Raw genomic sequence first — 16,523 nt, 5'->3', positions numbered from 1 at the left:
TCTCCCAACTCTTCTCCAACAAATACAAGGTTTTCAAATTATTGATTAAAAGTTATCAAGGGGCTAATTCCAACAGCTCCAACAATATATCTCAATACGCCACCCTCTATTTTGGAAGTCTTAGAGAAGGCTCACGTTAAGGCAACATAGACTGTGGCTAATACAAAGTTCATTTGCACTGCACTTCCTAATCATAAGAATATGCTATTCCAAGATATAATGAAGTTTTATCTTCCCAAATCCTTGACATGCTGCAAGAAAGTATTAGAAAGAATGCATGAGAGAGATCTTTCCTTTGCATCTGATGAAACTGATTTCAAGGGTATAAGAAAAGCAGGGTCCTCTCTGAGCTTACTGAGATAGATTTCAGCTGTGCCAGTTTAAGCAGACCTTTCTGACCTTTTCCAAATCAAACCTGGAGCAGCCAAGCGCAGCTTTGTGAGTGGGGAAGGGACAGAACAGTAACGTGAGAAATAGTGCAAAACTCTGACCATGAGAGCCTCCGGCACTGCAAAGTTCTAAGGCTGTTAGCCTGAGCAAGTTTGGAGTCATATGATTTCCAGATAATTCAGTTAGGGTGACTAACCATCCTAATTTGCTTGGGACATTCCAGATTTTAGCACTGAGAGTCCAACATGTCAGGAAACCCTTCCGTTTTGGGCAAACCTGGACTGTTGGTCACCCTAGCTGTACTGACATTTTGTTTAATGAAATAAACAGCTAAAGCTCTGAGAATTAGTATTTCAGCTAATGGGGTGAGAAGGGGTAGGGTGTACGGGGTCAAAGAATGAATAAAGAAGATGGGGTTAAGGATGAAGTCATAAGAAAAATAAATTTGCTTTCTGCCTGCACCAGCTCATTCAACAAACCACTTCCACTTGTCTCGTCTATTTGTTTGCCAAAACTCACTCAGTTATCAACCATGCTGGAGAGGGTATAAAGAAAGTTTAAAACAAAAAGAAATCTTTGTATCATCATGAAGATTATATATATATAAACAATTGTGACACTATTCTCTGTCTTTTTACTTATGTTTTTGCACAAAGTAACAGGAGATATAGGTTAAACATTGAAATATTTATTCCGCTTAATTTGATGCCAGAAAAACAAAATCGGGGCTCTGCTTTAAAGTAAAATAAACTCCACATATTATGGGAAGAAAAACATCTTTCAAAAGACAAGATTTAATTAGAGATTATATAATGAGCATCCATATGAAAATCAGTGCTCATATGCATTCATACCATCTCTGCATTTTTACGACAACTCAAAGACAAATGCTAACCAATAAACTCATTTTTATGTGTAAATTCTCTGTTTTATATCCAAAACATCCATGCCAAGGGAAAGGCTAGTTTTTCCCCAGAATTTTGCACATGATGAAGGAAACATATAGGAGATAATGATGTAGTATTTCATCAAGTATCAATAAAAATATTCATGATACAAGGATGCAGACATCCCAAAAGAGTTTGAATATCGAAGAAATCATGTGCTCATATTTTCCGTATTACGTTATTCTAAAAATTATGTCAATCATTTGAAGTGAGTCATGATTGACTCTTTTAAAAAAAGAAGTACCAAAATATATGGAAAGATTATTAAAATATAATATCTTACTTTTCAGACTAAAAACTACTTTTACCTCCTTTATTATTTCAATAATCATGACTTTATCTCAGTCTCATTCCTTTATTACTTACGGTCCTTTACTGGGATATATTGTTGGTGGTACTAATGTGTTAGTAGGGAAGAGTATCTCTTACATCAACAGAACAACAACAAAAGAACTAATAAACAGCACATTTTTCTGACTTTTCTTTTTGATAATCCAGAAAACAGAGCTTCAAGGAAATATTTGGTGGTGACTTCCTGCTGTGCAGTTCTGAGTCCCTTTTAATAGACCAAAATATCACTGAAGCATCCCAGGCAGGAGATTGAAACCTATTAAGCCAGGTAACGCTTCATTTTCCACTGACCTCTTGTTGAGGAGAGGTCATTTAAAAAAAAAAAAAAGACAGAGAGAGAAGAAGCTGCATTTTCCATAACGCAGTTAACATTTGACATTAAGTGAAAAATATCTATTCCTTTCCTATTCAAAGCACAGCAATCCTCATGAACAATAATGTAGCAAATGCAAAATATTATTAAGAAAACTCGTCTAAAGCTCTCCATTAATACCCTTTGTGCGGGACAACTTTAGGGGGAACTGAGTGTACCAGGCCTCCGGATGCTCACCTTAAGTTTACCCCTGTCCCCAGAGGCCACAGGGTTTGTCTGGAAATATCATGAAACTTGGATACCTTGTGAGAATTTTCACCACTTCATCCTTCAGTCTCAGCTGGAAACCCTATAAGCAAAGTCTTTCATGTGGTCTTTCAACATTTCTCACTCCAGCCTCTGAAAGAAATGGAAACAAACCTTGTCTATGTTTATTAAAGCCCTAGAAGGGAGGTTGAATTTCAAGACTGTTCTTCGAGAAGGGTGAAAGTTCAGTCTGGGAGTGAAAAGAAATAGTAAAAATTATTCTCATCCCACTTCTTCTTCACACTGACCTCCTCATTCCTAGTGGGGCTCCGTGGTGTTGGCAACATGACGTTCATACAGTGATTATCTTTCCACGATTATTTTCTTTATGTTTATGCATATGTCTGCATGACATGCCACAGCAGATTTGAGGAGACACAGAATACTATGGACAGTAGCTCTTGTTTATGAGCAGAACACATCCATCTGAAAATTACTGTATTCAAGTGTATTTTCAAAATCACATTGTCATTTCCAGTACATAAACACAACTAAATGTTATGTTATTATACATTGAGACATCATATTAAGAGCCAGTTTTCATGCTTATTTTCAAGTTAGAGCTTTAACTTCTTGACTTGGCATATGCTTAAAGATTAAAATACTTTCATCTTGTATGATTCCTATCATTCTAAGTAGGGAGAGAGTGTTACCACAATTTTACAAATAAGGGCAATAATGCTCCTTGTGGTCAAGTGATTTGCCTAAGAAAAAGTAGCTTACTGAGACTAAGCACCACAACTGGAAATGAGGTCATCTGACTTTATGTACATAGCCCATTATTTTAAAGAAATACTTTCTGAGGGTCTATTGGATATAAAATGTATTTTTATGTATTATGTATTATAACATAAAATGTATATTTACATAGAATTAAAAGTCCAGACACTTTTCCTCAAGATGCTTATGAACACTTCGGACAATAGGACATGTACACAATTATGACAGCAAGCAATCTACCTTAATGGTACATTAATGTGCACATAAAAGTCACGATTATTCTGAAAAGAAATCTCATGCCTGAGGTGGTGAGATAAGACTTCACAGAGGGTATTATTTTGACACATTTTCCACCTCTACCTTGCAACATACCCCACTCTACACTTGCTTGCAGAACATAGGAAGATGTTGAGAAAGTAATAATGTAATATCAAACATTTTCACCACTTATTATGTACCAAGGATTTTTTTATGCATTATATTATGCAGATGCAAATTCTAACAACAATTCTGTAACACAAGAACAATATTATCCTTGTTTTACAAAGGTGTGCATGTGTATTCTTCAAGAGGGCAGCAGCATACCCAATACACAGCGAAAAAGTAAGGCTTTAGAACTGAAACTGAGCCCTGACTGAGACCATGGCCTGGAATTTTAGCTATGGCATAAGTTAGCAAGGCTGAGAGATCTTTCCAGTGAGTCTGCAGTGCTCCAATGAAAATAGATCTTCATAGTGGCAGTAAAGATGCTCAACCTTCCAAGCTACCAGGATGGAACAGAGACTATCTGGGGAACACGTCTTTTGATTACAAAGTCAAGACCATGATGCTTGAGAAACAATTTAATCTGGATGTACTTAATTTGCTATAATAACTGTTAATTACTGAATATATCGTTAGATTGTACGTGTGAATCTTACCGTTCTTAACTGTAGAATGGAGTCAAGTGATTATTCTTAATCAATTGCCATTTTTATTTGTTTTGTGTGTCTCTACAGGGAAAATACAAATATTTTTCCCTAAATTTCTCTTCAAAATTCTGCAATGGATCCCTGAGAAAAATTGTTAAATATGTAAGAAAAGATTGGGAACGAGGAGATCTCTAGTTCTAGTCCTGCTTGCTTCTTGTAGTACCTTGGCTAAATTTCCTCAATAATTTCCCTGATTTGTAGAACAGAAGAAATATTAGATCATGCTTCATGAGACATGAGATAAGGGAGAATGAGTTTCTTTATTCCACCCTCAAAGGAATATTATCAAATAAGTCATAATATTCATAATTCTTTTGATTGAGATCCAATCTGCCAAAAAATGAATGAAAACTAGGCAAGAAGACTTGGGATGGAAAAACAAAGCAGAGTGTGAGCCTATGTGGCAGGCACTGATGCTAGAGCCAGTCTCATCACTGGCTACTCAATCTCTGTCCACATTTCTAGAATAAACATTGCATTCCGTATCTTCGGTGAAAGCAATTTGGCACTATGAATAAAATCTAATGTTTGACTAACAGAATTCTTTGCTTTTCCATTAGTTTTGATTGTTTTAGAAGTGTGCAGACACAACTGTACTATCACAACATCATTTGCCAAGAGAACTAAAATCAGAATATATGTAGATATCAAAACTGGTTTAAACCTTGAATTTCTCTTGAACACTCTCTTTGATGCCTCTCCCCACAAGCCTTTCCATTTCAGCACTGTATCTAGAATCATTTGTTTTTTTTTTTTCTGTCTCCCAGCTGCTGTGGGAGGGTGAAGCCTAACTCCCATAAGCATCAGTTAACAAACTCAGATGAGTTTCACATGGATCGAACCTTCCTTCTAGCTTTTCATAATTTTTCACTCCCCTGACTCTAATTAAAGTCCACATTCACCCTCCTTCCTAGTCCCTTACTCTCCTTTTTTTTTCAAAGATATGCTTTATTTTTTGGTGAGGAAGATTGGCCATGAGCTAACATCTGTTTCCAGTCATCCTCTTTTTTTTTCTTCCCAAAGCCCCAGTGTATAGTTGTATATCCTAGTTATAAGTCCCTCTAGCTCTTCCATGTGAGATGCCACCACAGCATGGCTTGATGAGTGGCGTGTAGGTCCACACCCGCCTGGGATCTGAACCAGTGAACCATGGGCCACCAAAGCGGAGCACGTAAACTTACTCACTACCACCAAGCCAGCCCCTTCATTTGATTTTTAAGATGAGAAAAAACAAGGAGTATGAAGCCATTTTGAAAACTTCCTATATTTTTAGACAGAACGTGAAAAGTGCATGACAAGTAATTTTGAAGAAATTATTCTGAGGACACTCTAAGTGTGTTGTCAACCTCAGACTTCAATACTCAAACTTTGTAATTATATACTTTCTTTAGGGGCTTTAAGAATCAATTTCTCCTTCTACCAATTGATAATTAGATAAAACAATAATGTAACTATTTTGTGAAAAATACTTCAAGCTATTTGATTCTCAAAATAAGGAGTTAATGATATAAGAACTTAAAACTACTGTAGGCCATTTAACTAATGAGAGACATCAATCAACTATTTCTTCAAGCAGTATTGTGCTTCCTCTCCTTGATTAAAAGAGTTAAACTTGCAGAAAATATTTTGAAATTAGAGAGACACTGATGTCCTCTTTGTATACTAAATTAATGGGATAGAAAGAAAAAAATCTAAGAAAATCTTTCAGGTGAAAGAATGGCAAATAAATACTGCATTTGGATGATCATTGAATAACCTTTTCTGTCTCTTTCATGTGTTGCTCTGGGAATATATTAATCTTTAAAGCCCTCTTACATTATAAATATTGCTTACAGCACAAATCATGCAAATTTATACCCCTTTCGTTATATCAGGGCTTCTCAGGTTAAGAGTTATCATTCAGACAACATCAACTACTTCAACTAAAGCGTCAGTTCATATTCAAATGCATGATGTAGCACCATGATAAATCCTTGCTGTGCTTTGGCAAAGGTAGTAAGGTGAGGCTCTGTTTAGAAAAGAGGGATTTTTATGGTTTAAGTGGAGTTCCCAGGGAGTTAAGCAAATAACAGGCCATTCCTTTGACCAAAGAACTTCCAAAACATCAGGAAACGATGCCAATAGTCTTAGGACCAGAGTGTGTCAGAGAAAACTGTCCTATGGATGCCCATTAGAGAGGGTGGGAGAATTTACCACTCCACTGTCAAGGTGTCCAGAGAGAAACAACATACTACAGCATAATTTATGATAAAATGGAATGTACAAACACTATCTAGAACTTCTGTTAAATCAATTTATGAAACTTTCGTATCAAAAGTCAAATGTTCTCTTAGGAAGATTCCTCTTTTTTGGCTTCCCCAAACGCACATACCCTTATCATGTACCCAGTGCAGACACCCAACTCCTTCATTAAACGTTTCAAATCTAAGTCCTTTCAAGATTGGCAGCTCCAAGAAGGCAGGACACGGCAGCCTCTCAAGAGGTGAGTAGAAGTTGTAACTGAAAGGTAAAAATGTACAATTTATTAGCTAGTATATCTACATAACTACAGGATAGTTAGAATGCACGTTATCATTTTAAAGGTAATAATGTTCGACGTCCATATACTTGTTCCAATTATGTAATTCATTTTAGGCATTACTCTTAAGAAATTCCTCTAATTTCTAAGATAATTCAAGAAATAAAAATGTTTTATTCAACGTTAGTATTACTGAGCCTGCCATATTTTACCTAACAACTTAGAATGATAGCAGCTAATATGTATTTACTTTGATTAGATACCCATCAATTTCCTAAATGCTTTCCACATTTTCCCCTCTTTTATTTCTCCCTACAACTCTATTGGGATAACTCTTCTTAGTGTTCTCATGGAAAATGGAAGCTGGGAAGCATCAAAGTCACACAGCCAGTACATATGGCAACTGAGACTGGACCCCAGGAATTTGAAGCCAAGGCCCTGGCTGTTAACTCATCTCTGTGTTGCCTCAAGGGAACCACAATGAAATACAAATTAAAAACAAAAATTCACTCTCTTTAAAGATATTAAAAATAATTTATTGAGGACAAAGCAGAGTTCCAGAGCAGAAAAGCCTCATTGGAATAATTGCCTAGTTGTAGCTAGTGGAAAAAAAATAGAATTCTTGTTAGGAGATGTAAAGCTTGGTATATTTGCAAAGAAAAAAATTGTGTGGCCTTATATGTGCATTTCTTATAGTTCCCAGGTCGACCCCCACCCCCACAAGCCAGAGCTAGGAGATATTTTTTCCATGATGATGATACAATGATAATGCAAGTGAAAATGATGAAGAAAAATAGCTTCTCTTTGTAGGTTATAAACTAAACATAAACATAGTTTGTTAGATGACATGAAACAAAAACATTGGCAGAGAATTAATCTTTGCCTTCATGTTTGCGGGTGAGAAAAAACTGGAAATTTGGAGAGCAAAGCTGGATTAAAGGTGGTCCAAAATACACAGCATTTTAATAACTGGAGTGAACTGCTTTGCAAAAGCTTATCAGGGCCAGTAATTTAATTTATTGTAAAGAAGATAAACAGAGTCGAGTTTGTTACTCTACCCTCAGGAATAGGGCTGCATCCTGACCAGAGGAACTCTGCAGTTTTAAACATGACTATGTGCCTTGGGAAGTGTTTACAGCAACTCCTCATCAAGTTCAGAGATCAAACACAAAATAAAGCAAAAATAAGAAGAAGAAGAAGAATGTTTCTAATTAATGATGACACTTGAAAGTGGCCTCATTTTTAATTTCTGTTATTATATATGGACCAACAATACAAATGGGTGTAGCATATGATTTAAATCTGAAGCCACTGATCAAAACACTGTAATTATTTTCTGAGATACACATTTAACCCATTGCTGAATTCAATTAAGGAGTCTTCTTGGAAATGTACTCAGTGTCACTTTCAAGTTTGGTTCAGAATATTGTATAATTTGAGAATTCTGTAAAGCGTTCTGCAATGATTCCTCTTTAAATTAATTGAACTTGAACTATAGCACTGACGACTCCCCAAACTTATGTGACATAAGAGGGCCCGATGGACCTTTACCATTAAATCGGATGTTAGTAGTATCACGTGTAAAAGCAGGTAGCCCTAAAGGGCCCCAGGGTTTGGTCTCTGATTCCAGGGAGCCCACAGAGAGGGCGCAACTGAAGGACTGGATCAGGACATCTCAGACAGCAGTGGCAGCTGGAAGCCATGATGAGTCTCCACTTTCTGAGCACTGATCCTTGTTGAACAAAGAAAACCAAGGTGCACTGCCATTCCTTATCACCCACACAGAAACCACTCCCACCCTATCCTATATCTAAGACCCTCCAAGCACAGACACAAAGGCACAGACCCTTTCTTGTATGATTCAGCAGCTGTTAGGACTTTAGAGGTAAAGTTAATCAGCATTTGACAGGCATCTCTCATTTCAAAAAATAAAACTGAAATGTAGGATTCTAATACTGGTGAACTTCTTAATTCCATATATAATGTATACAAGTGCTTTACATTAAATATATATATTTGCTTTTCCACTTAATATTAAACAAATGTCTTCTTTCTCTTCCATAATGCTTTTAATAACCAATGAGTCAGGAAAGCAGAAGTTATCTAAAACCTTTGAATGTTCAAGCCACTTTCTCAAGCTTGGATCCACCAGTGTTTACCCCGAACCTCTTTTCCTTCCATGGAGATGCCAGCACAGACCTCTACCTAAACGACTACTCCACTTAAAATTATAATAAATGGTAAGCATCAAAAACCCCTTGAACTAAATTTAGTTTCTGTGAGTGTTAATTCTGTAGACACAGTGTCCTGGAAAGCAAGTGTGGCCACTCAGAAAACATGCACTACAGATTTCTGCTTTCTTTTGCCCTGATATATGGCAAGGATATGTTTCAGTCCCAAATCAGCTACATCAAATCCATGAAAATGAAACTAAGTGAAAGAAGGGAAAAAAACAAAGGAAAGAAGGGCTTTTTAATCTGCTTTTTAAGTATCTCAACAATTATTGAGATACAATTGACATTATATGTTCCACAAACACTTAGTAATTGGTCCAAATCTTTGTTAAATTATCTCAATTAGAGGAAGCCTGGACTAGAGATGGGGCTGTACGGTGAGCAGTGTCAGATAACACCCATGAGAAGCAACCTTGATGACGACGGTATTTCAAGTGCTCAGTCACAAATGCAATATAATATTAAGGAACAGAATGCGCAAGAGTGAAAGTGGAATGGCACTAATTTAATAAAAACCAAGTTCAGCAGCAGAAACAGGAAAGGAAGACAAATTATATCACATTTTCTTCTTGCAAATTAATTGAAACCTATTTAAGTAGAATAAGTTCTTATATCAAAAAGGGAACTATAGAAGATCATTAAAACCTAGTAATTTAAAAGTACTTAGTTCTTGAAGGGGTGTGTGTGTGTGTGTGTGTGTAACTAGATGGGTAGATATATACCTATGAGCATAGAGCGAGATCTATGTGTATAAATTATATTATTTATAATTAAATATTTTCACGCTTCCCACTGTTTGACTTCCCAACAGAAGGAAGTGAGGCAAATCAGAAAATCCGAGATGGAATTGCTGCTTCAGATTCTCTAATTTGGGGATCGCCAAGCTTTTTTGGTAAAGGGTCAAAGAGTAAATATTTGACTTTATGGGCCAGATAATTTCTGTCTCTACAAATCAACTTTGCTGTTGTAGCATGAAAGTAACCATGGGCAATACATATGCAATACATAAAGGGGCATGACTCTGTTCCAATAAAACTTTATAAAAACAGACAGCATCTAGGTTTGGCCCAGGAGCCATAGTTTACAGACCCCTGCTCTAGAAGGTAAATAATCCACCTTAGCTGTTGACTGGGGTAGGAGATAGCAGATTTAAAATAGAATATATTTTGCCAATTTTATCTTTATATCTTTTTTCTGTTGAACAAATAGTCATTTCCAGACATCATTTAAAATCCAATAAAATAAATAATTTACACACACATGCAATGTGATCCACATATCATTCTGTAGAAATTTGGAAGTACTTGCTGCTAAGGGCTGAACTTAAGTACTTCTGCCAAATTCTTATGTTGAAACCCTAACCCCCAATGTGATGGTATTTGAAGGTGGAGCCTTTATGAGGTTATGATCTTGAGGATGGAGCCCTGATGATGGGATTAGAGCTCTTATGAGAAGAGACACTAGAAAGATAAGCTTTCTCTCTGCCATGTGAGGACACATGTAAGAAGATGGCCATCTGCAAAGTAGGAGGTGAACTCATCAGAAATCAACCATGCTGGTACCCAGATCTCAGACCTCCCAACCTCCAGGACTGTGAGAAATAAATTTCTGTTGTCTAAGACACCCCCTCTATGGTAACCCAAGCTGACTAGGACACTGCCCAGATTTTCTTTTGTTTTTAAATGTATGTGGCTTGGAGAGATCACAGTCTGCCAACCTGGGAAAAAAGTATACCAGTCTAAAATCATAGCTAATTAATCACCATTCCCCAAATATGTCTTGATTTCTTTTAATGTTGATTCATTTGCACCTGTTATTTTTTTTTCCCTCTGTCTGGACTTCTCTCTCCCCTACATCCACTCTCAGCTCAGAAAGCATCTTTTCATACTTCAAGGTTCATATGAAACACCATTTCTTGGAAGGGATTTTTCTGCCATATCCCTACACACAGGAATAGCTATTCCTTTCCAACTCTTACTTTGCACTAGATCTCTTTATAGTATTTATCAAATCATACGGTAATTATTTATTTGCATGGATCGCACTCTTCAAAAGCAGAGTATACTTTCTCCATCTTGCTTTTTTAAAGCCTGCTTTTGTGCAAGCCCTTCATTGGTACTCAGTAATTGAGGAGAGAAGGAAAGAAGGGAGAGAGGAAGACGAAGGAAGGGAAGGAAAAGAAAAAGAAAGAAATTAGAGTTGAATGGAGGAAAGAAATTGCACTGGTGAACAAAGAATTGCGAATTTAATAATACTAACATTGTATGATTTTGAGAATGATACTGATATTATTAGTCACAAAGTGTGTACCAGATACCATTTTAACACTGGCGAAGATTTCTAAGGAACTTCAATTTAGAATATCGCTGATAATTCTTTCACAGAAAACCATGATTAAAAAATGTTCAGTATCACAAATAATGCATCTTTTAGTGCTATCAATACAAATAATTAATTGAGAATACTTTTTAAGCACTTTCAGTAGTGAAAATTGTTTCCAGGCAGATAGGTGTGTTGGTGAGTGAATTCACTTACAAACTAAACAACATCAATATGACCTTACTGTTATTCTAAGACTGAATAAATTAATTTGTATTTAATTTAATTAACTTAATAACTTTTTAAGGTTTCCAGTGTTTTCCTCCAACATCATCAGTTAGTGTGAACAGAGATGAAGGAAACAATGTTAGATTATTTTTAATGAAAATATTTTTAATACTTTAATGAGTAATCATCAACATAAAATATTTTTTTATCTTTTATTATCAGAATGGTTTTAGGCAACTGAGGAACTAAAATCTGAAAAAAAGTACTCACATAAAGGCTATTTGTATTTATAACTTTATATAGAGATTTTTTTTCCCATTCTTCCCTACTTTTCCTTAGACTGTTTCTTGTTTCCAAAAGAGAAAACATTATACTGAATATAGATATACTGGATGCGGTTAGTTATTGAAAACAATAATTTCATAACAATGAGGAGGAGAATAGAAGCTAAGTTTTAAAAAGTCTTCTGGGGCTGGCCTGGTGGCATAGTGGTTAAGTCTGTGCGCTCCGCTTCAGCGGCCTGGAGTTCACAGGTTCAGATCCTGGGCATGGACCTAGCACCATCCATCAAGCCATGCTCTGGCAGCATCCCACAGAAAATAGAAGACTGGCACAGGTGTAAGCTCAGAAACAATCTTCCTTAAAAAATAACAAATAAAATAAAAAACCTTCATGTAAATCTGTTTTAAGTCAATTAATCCTCCAGAAAAACAGTTCACAAAAATATATATTTAAGGGATAGTGGTCCATCTCAAATTAATATCATTGTTTGCTACCAAACATATTTTATTGGCTACATATGAGGAGACCAGTGTAACAGAAACCCCATAAATATCATTTGGCAAAGAATTTAGCAATATCATTCTTGTCCTTTCTTATCTGCGTATTAACTAAGATTTTAAACATCTCAGATTTTTCATTTGTTTTTATATTTTTACTGATCTTAATGCTTTTGAGTCTTGAGATATACAATAAAAGTGTTTTCTTCTCCAGAAAAACTGTGCTAACCTTCCTCCAGGTGATCTTAAAATCTCAGTGGAGAGCTGCACTCAAAGACGGGCTGATACTAGAATGCTCCCTGGTGTGATATCCACACAGGTTGTGAGCAGCCTCCTGAATCTCATTCCATTTGCAGAAGATGTTGAGTTGGCAGTTCTTGTTGGCTGTCTGCCATTCAGTTTTCTCAGGGCTCAGGGCTCACATTTGTGCTGAGCCAAGGTACCCACTTCCTATTTTGCATTTCAAGCCTTTATCTCTTCTGCCTTCAGTGATTTTTATGGATGAAAAAACCAAGTCAACTAAGGTGAGCCACTGTCACTCTCTACTAAATCTTCCCATTTTTTAAGAACTGCCCTGAAACTGAACTTCTCCTTAGAAGATCTCACTAGGACAGGAACACGTGACCCTATTTTTAGCATTGTTTCCTTGCATCAAGGAAAGAAGTCGAGATTCTCAGTTTCAGCCTCATTTACTTCCTCTTTGACCAGAGGGCGATAATTAACTTCTCCAAGTCTTGGTTTCTTGATTAAAAAATGAGAATATTAATGTCTGTCTTGCCCACGTCCCAAGATCCTAAGGAAAATTAAATGAAGCTACGTATGTGAACACACCTAGAGCCCATGAAGCACAGTAGAATAGAAATGGCTGTCTTCTTCTTTCTGTTGAATCAGATATGATGCAATAGACTTTACTCTTTAAAAATCCAATACTTTTTAGTTTCAAAGAGTTTTTTTAACCTTAGAAAGAATAAGTGTATAAACATAGTCTGATATCCTGTTTAAGGGAAGAAAAAAAACAGTAAGGCCTGGACATTAAAAAATATCCTTTCTGTGATTACAGGGACAAAGAAATTATTGGATTTTAACACGCTCTCCCTAACTCTATTCTGTATATCTCGTATTTTCATTTTTATTGCTACCAATGAAGCCCAGAATTTATATTTGTTGTGAGAAAGACTCTTTATTGTCAAACTGTTGTCTCAGAGCTAACGACGGTACACATTGTCAAAGAATGATTAAGGCTATGTGAAATACAAACAATTCAGTTAACAAGTAAACTCAACAGAAAGACAATAAAAATATTAATGCGTTACTTGGTTTACTGATCAAATCCACGCGGCTAGACAGTCAGCACCTGAAGCCACCAGGGTGATTTCCATGGATAAATATGATTTTGTTTACTGTTTTTAGCAGCTTTATTAAGGATAATTGACACAAAATAAGCTGGTCAACATTTAAAGTGCAATTTGATAAAATGTCATATGTATACACCTCAGTAAAGATAACGTATACAGAAGATATATCTTTGTTCCTCTATCTAGATTGTGTTTAAAATCAGTCCAGGCCTTAGCGAAATATGCATTGAAATGAAAAAATGTTTTCTTTCGTCTTTCATTCTTGATTATCATAGTCTTTTTCTCCTTTTTTCTTTAAAGATTGGTACCTGAGCTAAGATCTGTTGCAATTTTTTTTCTTTTCGCTTTCTTTTCCTCCTCCCCAAAGCCCCCCAGTACATAGTTGTATATCTAGCCGCAGGTCCTTCTGATTGTGCAATGTGGGACACCACCTCAGCATGGCCTGATGAGCAATGCCATGTCTTCCCCCAAGATCCGAACCCGGGAAACCCTAGGCTGCCAAAGCAGAGCGCTTGAATTTAACCACTTGGCCGTTGGGCCAGCCCCTCCTCTTTTTTTCATGTTGCAAAAGAGCCACTTGTATTTACTTGTTAGCTTCTATTATGAATTGCCACATTGAAAACATTCATATTTTTCCAAATCTATTTTGTGATAGTTAACTTTTAAAAACACTACATCAACCCATTTTAATGTAAGGAAATAACAGAGAAAGACCTGTGAAAGTCACGGCATAATGTATTATTTAAAAGTTTAGGAGTAAACCATGAAATCTAGGATCAAGTCATCTTTTTTTCTCATTTTATTGAGGTCATATTGGCTTATAACATTGTGCAAATTTCAGGTGTACATTATAATTTATCAGTTTCTGAATAGACTGCATCATGCTCATCGCCAATCATCTAGTTTTCATTCGTCACCATGCTCATATATCCTTTTCACCCTCTGCATACCCCATTCTCCTCTGGTAACCACCTGCCCACGCATTAGATGTACTGATGCTCCTAAAGACTGGTCTTTAGACTACCTCATGTCTTTCTTTACTCTCTCCTCTAACGATCCCAGGTGCATCTACAACATCAGCCATTCCTTTTGGGAAAATTACCCACAAATTTTAAGCTCTAGCAGAAATTTTCTTCCAAGATGTGAGCTTTCTTTTGGGAAGCCTGCAGATATTTTCATCTTAATATTGAACAAACATTCCAAATTCCAGATACCCCCAAATATTTTCTCTCTCTAGTACCAAATAAATATTAAACATAAATGTGATGGTTAATTCTGGGTGTCGAGTTGACTGGGGTAGGGGGTGCCCAGATATTAGGTTAAACATTATTTCTGAGTGTTGGAGAGGGGGTTTCTCAGTGAGATTAACATTTGAATCAATAAGGTAAGGTAGATGGCCCTCTCCAGTGTGTGCGGCTCTCATTCAATCAGTTGAAGGACTAACTAGAATAAAAGTTTCAGTAAGGAACAATTATTTTTCTCTACCCGACTGTGTTCGAGTTAGGATATCAGTCCTCTCCTCTTTTCAGACTTACACTTGTCCTGGAACTTACACTATTGGCTTGTCTGGTTCTCAGGCCTTCAGACTTAGACAGGAATTATACCATGGGATCTCCAGGATCACCAGCTTTCCCGCTACAAATCTTAGGCTCTGAGCCTTCATAAACACATGAGCTCAATTCCTTATAGTAAATCTATCTATCTATCATCTATGTGTCTATCTGTCTATCTATCTATCTATGTATCTATTTATCATCTATCTATCTATCCCATTGGTTCTGTTTCTCTGAAGAACTCAGACTAACGCAAGAAATACTAGATGAATTTCCTAGAATGTGATTCTCACTGTGATGCTCACATTTAAAAAAATTTTTGAATACTTCTTCAAATAATTCTTCAAATAGTTCCTCAGAATAATTCCAGCTATTACTACTTTTAGTAATAAACAGCTATGTTAAAAATCTGGGGAAGAGTCCTGTCAAATACAAGAAGATGGTAGATAAGTTCTCAATGTACTTTTAATATAAAACATGACTTCCCCCAAATAATATTTCTATAAATATTGCTTTCTGAATAGTTTGTTGCTAACAATTGAAATGGAAAAGAAATATTTTTTTAACTTTTCTATCACTTTGCAAACATGAATGGTTTGCTATCTGCTTTGTGAAAAGTAGATTGACTTTTATCAAGTTTCCTGGATAATTGGGTCTCGGGTAATTCAGATTAGTTTTGTATTTTTAAATTAAATCTCATTTAACTATACTTGTCCATATTTTTGAGGGATTATTTGTGTTATTACTCAGACTCATTGATGTTCACCCCATCTTATGAGTCAAAACAATCTGCATCCTACATTATAAATATTCTACTTACCCCTCACATCACATCATTAATAAAGTATTTAAGAGAGACCAGAGCTGTCAGTTAATATTCAAAAGAATAGGTTAAAAAAAAAAAGTAAGGAAAGAAAAATATAATCTTTGCCATCAGCCAGTAAACCAAGCATTAGCTCATTTTATTTTCTTTTTGTGGTAAATCAAAATAATGTACAGGTTTGCATCTTTATATATCAACATTTGTGCCAAAAACACTGACAAAATGTAATGCAACATTACAAAGTCTGCATTAAATATAAAAGAATTAAAATGTGTCTACATGCTCTAAAAGTTAAAATCTATTTAAAAATAAAGAAAAAAAGAATGTATCTAAATAGAACTATTTTATCATATCCTTTATACTTACAAGCCAAAACACCAACCAATAACAAAACAAAGAAAAATAAATGAATAAATAATTCCACAAGTGTAACGCTTTTTTTTGGGGGGGGGGGGAGATTAGCCCTGAGCTAACTGCTGCCAATCCTCCTCTTTTTGCTGAGGAAGACTGGCCCTGAGTTCACATCTGTGTCCATCTCCCTCTACTTTACATGTGGGATGCCTACCACAGCATGGCTTGCTGAGTTGTGCCATGTCCGCACCCGGTATCTGAACTGGTGAACCTTGGGCTGCCGAAGCGGAACTTGAGCACTTAATAGCTGCGCCACCGGGCCTGCCCCCCAAGTGTAATACTTTTAAAAATAGTTTTGAAACATA

The 16,523-nt window shown here is 36.1% G+C and overlaps 1 long non-coding RNA gene across 1 annotated transcript in view; it reads right to left on the bottom strand.

Moving 5' to 3' along the window:
• Positions 1 to 1,153: 1,153 nt before the first annotated feature.
• The window catches only part of LOC138920638 (uncharacterized), a 54,729-nt gene continuing 39,359 nt past the window's right edge, over positions 1,154 to 16,523 (bottom strand). Inside the window, exons 3-4 of the long non-coding RNA XR_011432131.1 lie at positions 6,370 to 6,497; positions 1,154 to 2,400 (exon numbers count right to left, since the gene is read on the bottom strand). This is a non-coding gene — a long non-coding RNA (uncharacterized lncRNA). The remainder of the gene's footprint in view (positions 2,401 to 6,369; positions 6,498 to 16,523) is intronic.

Source organism: Equus caballus, chromosome 24, assembly GCF_041296265.1.
Source record: "Equus caballus isolate H_3958 breed thoroughbred chromosome 24, TB-T2T, whole genome shotgun sequence".
Classification (NCBI taxonomy): Eukaryota; Metazoa; Chordata; class Mammalia; order Perissodactyla; family Equidae; genus Equus; species Equus caballus.
This window is presented reverse-complemented; position numbering and strand designations above follow the sequence as displayed.